This window comes from Octodon degus, unplaced genomic scaffold, assembly GCF_000260255.1.
Source record: "Octodon degus isolate 3935 unplaced genomic scaffold, OctDeg1.0 scaffold00298, whole genome shotgun sequence".
Taxonomy (NCBI): Eukaryota; Metazoa; Chordata; class Mammalia; order Rodentia; family Octodontidae; genus Octodon; species Octodon degus.
In genome coordinates this window covers 975,049-980,354 of record NW_004524874.1, presented here as the reverse complement: position 1 = coordinate 980,354, position 5,306 = coordinate 975,049, and positions in this window count along the sequence as shown.

Below are 5,306 nucleotides of genomic sequence, written 5' to 3'. Positions count from 1 at the left end.
GGAACCGGGGATTGAACTCAGGGCTTTGCGCTTGCCAGGGAAGCGCTTATTCCACTGAGCCATCTCCCTGGCCCCCGAAACAATATAAACTTAAGCCTTCATTTGTATCTAAGTTGTGTTTTCTGCCAAATTGATTCTCAAGACACAATGCCTACATAAAAATAAAACTATAGCATTGTCCACTTTTCGAAAGATGAATAGTCAAGCATTGCACAGGTCAGATTTTCAGGCATCAATTCTTTTTGAAAATAAATTATCTGCCATAGTAACATTTTTGCTACAATCTGTCATTTGCACAACTTACTTAATAATTGCTTGCCTAGAGTTTAAACTTGTGCCAATGGACTGTGTTGTAATTTTATCCAAAACATATAGTAACCACATGAAAATTTGAAGATGGGTGTTACCTTCTCAGAGAGAGATTATGTTTGACCCATAGATTTTTGTGAGGCAATTTGACTGGTATGTTTAAGTGGTCAAGATCATTGAATCATAAGTGATAACATTTGATGGCTAAGGTACTTTCATTCCTACATTAACAATTTTTCCATCTTCCTTGAGTCAGTCTTTTCCCTTTTATTAATGATAAAGTATATACCCGTGATCTAAATGCATGCTTGAGAAGTACTTGCAACTTTCCAGTTCATCCTTCAAATAGCAGCACACACTTTATGTTAGAAAATCCTCAGTTCAAAATTTTCTCTTTGCAAGGGCACTTTTGAATTATACAAATATAAAAAGTTCTCCATAGGTTCATCATAGAACAGAATTTATGGAAACTTCTATCTGGGTATCCAATTAAAATTCAAGGGCATTTCAAATATGCCAAGATTTGTCATGAATTATGCATTGTTTTAGATTTCTATAATCTCCTTCCTTTCTTTGAAATATGTGCTCTAAATCTTGCCTTCATTCCTCTGGTCTCTGATACATTTTTTATTTGAATTATTTTTGTGTCCTAGGTTTTTTTCTTGGGAGTAAACAAAATATGTTTATCTGCCAAAATTAGAAGGAAGCCTTCTGGAAATCTCAAAATGCCTTACATTGTACAAAGTTATGTTTCTTTATGTAATGTAGCTGCCAATATTGTGAATGACACTTTTTTTTGCACAGGATTGTCATGAGTGTGCTCAAATATGTTAAATTTCATTTTACATGATTCTTTTGCTAAGAAAGACACATGTTATGTCAACATCCAGGATAACCCAAGTAAACCCTTGCACAGAAAACAAACATATAGTTATGTCTTTTGTCACAATAAACATCAAATAATGGTAAGGCTTTTGAAATCTTGTTTCCATATCATCTTACTTTCTCCTTGCTAAGATATAGCACCTGACACCCACAACTTAAAGGATGGGAGGTTTGTTTGACCTTACAGATTCTGAAGTCTCAGTCCTTGTATGATTTGCTGCTCTAAGCCAGAAAAAAACATAGTGGAAGGGGCTGGTGGAAGAAAGTCACTCACATCGGGCTGATCAGGAGTGAGGCAGAAAGGAAGAACCTGGAGCGAGGCACACCCTTCCAGGTCACAGCCCCAGGGACCAACTTCTTCCAAGTAGGACCCACCTCCTACCTGCACACCCATCTACATTCCTAATAGCAACCCCAAGATCCAATAACCTTCCAAACATATGCGAGTTGGGGGCTTTCTTAGGTCTAACCCACAGCACCTGTTACATTGGAATCATCTGTTTTGCCTGTGCCAGGAACACTAGGCAGCTCATTTGCGCAAAATGTGCCAAAAAGGTGGGATGTGAGGATGAGTCAGGTAGACTGCGAGGAACACTTGACAACTGGTTAACATATGAACATTGTTTACTCATTAGGAAAACACTGTCTTAATACCATTTTCTATAATGACATTCAAAGAAACACTTGCAGCATCCAAATTTGGACGAGGGAATTATTAGGAAAAAATGTGTCCATCTGGGACAGTATTTAGACAACATCTCCAATGTAATAAACTTTATATTTTGTTCTATTTGATCATTGCTTGAATGGATGAACTTCTGATTCACTGTGTTTGTGCAATCTTATCAATAGATCAAATAAATTAAAGACATTCTGATTAAATCATTATTCTGCCTGGAAAAGATAATGTCCCTAATTTAGTTTTTAAAATCATTATAATTTAGCAAATGGGCTTTAAAATACTATAGATTTAGATTTAGAATAAAACCTCAATGATGATCAATCATTTGATCATCAGAGTAATTGTAAGACCGTTATTATGCAGGTATATTTTTAGGAGACAGATTTTGTTTTGCTTTTCAAAGTTTTTTCTATTACATATTTTCTGTCCTTAAGATACCTCTGTTTCACCACTTCTATTGCCTTCTTATGAAATGATCCAAAATTTTCACAGTTTAAAGACAAAAAAGCTGGTAAAACCACAGTCAAAATTTATTTTAATTTTCCCCTAAATATAAATAACATTCACAAGTACATACTTCTAGTCGCAGGTAAAGGAGTACCCTCTTTCATCTTTACCCCTTCCTTCTCCATCCCCCTGTGTCACACCCTAACCTACTTCAGTTTTTCTTTTAACTACCTCTCAGTGTCCCTATCTCTTTACCTCACTTCTCCTTTTCACCTCCTCTCTTCCTTACTTTGAGCTTTTCTTGCCCTTTAGATAAAGACTCAGACTAGAGAGGTTTATATAATGTTGCCTAAGATCACAAAACTAGTAAGTGTTTACATCACTCTGTCTGGCACCCAAGCCCTTAATCTTTTTATTATTTCAAAAACTTCTCCAGTAAAAGTGATTTTATGTACACTTGTGCATCAGATGCTAAAAATAAGTATGTTAGAAGAGTACTTCACAAATTTTAATGTGCATGCAAATGATTCCAGGTTCTGAGAAGGATACTTGAGGGCCTGGGATTCCATGTTTTTAATGGGCTCCCAGGCATTCCTGGGGTTGCTGTATTTTCAATAGAAAGTTTGATGTTGTTTGTAGATCTGTTATGAATTTCATTCATTGCTTTTTCTACAAACACTGCAGTTTCTAGTGCATTATTTTATTGTTTAAATATTTTTAACTATGATCACATATTTAATGAAATGTGTATAATGATTCTGATGCTTTCATTGTACTGTTGTAAAAGAACTAAATGAGACCAATACAAGAATGAATGTTCAGGATTTTTAGCTAATCACCTAGTTCTTTGCAATGAGGCTGCTAAAGTCATAATTAACAAAATAAATGAGTTGAGTATGATCTACAGGTGAATTTGCAGAGGATCAGTTGTGAGCTATGTAGTTACCTTTGCATATGTATTTTGTTTAGCTTCCTTCAATAGTTTTATCACAGCCTAAATAGGTTAGAAGGAGTAGAACAACAACCTTGAAGTTGATGGAAATCATCGAAGGGCAGGGAAAGAAAAGCAAAAGTGAAGACAGAAAAAGGGTATTTCAAAGTTCATGGGTGGAAAAAAGAACTTAAGAATCAGATAATTCAGGCTGCAGATATAGCTCAGCAGCATCCTGCCTGGCAAGTGCAAGATCCTAAGTGTGATTTCCGGTACCAAAAAAACAAAACAAAACAAAACAAATGGATTCAAGGCTTTGGGCAAATCACTGTTCTTCATGGGACTTAGTTTTCTTGTCAGTCAACATCTACTCTGCAATGTTGCTGTTAAGATTAACAGAATAAAGAGTGTAAAGGGCCTGACACATAGTACCCAAGCTTCAAGTTGATTTCTCTTTTGCTGCTGCTGCCTGAAGGTGGTATCTTCTGTTTTCAGTCACAGGCCTTGAGTTTTTCCATTTTCTTTTCTTTCCCTTCCCTATGGTTTCTGTCTGCTTATCCTCAGTATCGACTAGCATCAAAGGATGGAGAAAGCACTCTCTGCTGGTATCTGGGTCACTCAACACCACACTTACATTTACACATACATTATGAGCCAGTAGATCATAAATATTTTACCAATTAATGCAATGGAGACTGAGATTATCCCTACAGTCATTAAAGTAAGTCTGTTGGTTTGGTCAGAAAGCATTTTGTGACATCCTTGTACAAATATAAATTTTGCATGTGTTTATAATGCAGGGAGAAGCCAGGATCTTTAAGTAAAAAGCAATAAAAATTCTGAAAATAATGAATTCTATTATTTTTGAAGCAGATCTTTGAAGAACTTGTTAGCATTTGACAATTAGATCTATAGACCTACTTAGCATAACAAAGGTTCTGAACACCAACCTCCTCCTCTTCTTCCTCATCCTCCATCAATCTATGAGAACTGAAGGTAGCCCTTCAGAGCAGTTTTGGACACCATTTTCATTTATAACCACTAAGGGACGAAAGGGATGGTGGCTGGAGGAAGGTGGGTCCGTGGGTCACGATATGCTCAGTTACATGTCAAAGTTACTTGATTTTTTTCTATTCAGGGACTATAGAGAAAATAACCAGGACTTTTGTCAGCCTCTGGATTAAGGAATATGGCATAGAACAGCCTTTCTGGAGAGATCTGTCCAACTTGATTGTCCAGCATCAGGGTTCTTCAGAGCTTGTTGTCTGTGAATAAAGGAAGAGCTTGTAGGTACCCAGTAATCTTGGATACGAAATTTCACAAAATTAATTTCTCACCTCTAATTCACTGGTTATACTCTTATGTAATGAATATGAATTCATTATTCTCTGCCTTCTTTCAACTCCAGTTTTGTCTAGCTTAGATTTTACAGCCCAGGGTAACAATGGCTTCCTGTGGCTCTCCTCTCCAGTGGCACCTCCCCTCAAAAACTCACCCCACAGGAGCCAGCCCACTACTCATTTTTGCCAAGCCTTCTCCAGAGATGCTATGTGCACAGCTGAGAAAAACTCCATCCTATTCCCATCCAGGCAGATTTATAGGGCTCACTTGTCACAGCTGAGATTTTGATATTGTCCAGAAATTTGTTTTTCTAACAAACTTGATCTACTTTCCATACTAACCACCAGTTCATACCTTCTCTATTCTTTGGTTTCTCCTTCCCTTCTCCATCACTGCAATTTTCTGCTAATGCCATTGAATGCAACAATTATATGAAAGAGAAGTTATCAGAAATTTCTTTTCTTTTTGTATGTATTTGGTTCAGGGTCTCACTGTGCAGCTCAGACTCAGAGTGATCCTCCTGTTTTCAGCATTCCCAGCACAGGGATTACAGGTGTGCACCACCATACCCAGTCTCAGTGGCCAACTCAGTGTCCTGGGGTTGGGGCCGGTGTGGCATATGGTGCCTGAGATCAAACCCCAGTCCCTACACTTGCCTAAGAAAACACTTAGTCCACTGAGCTATCTCACCAGCCCAGAAATTTCTTTATA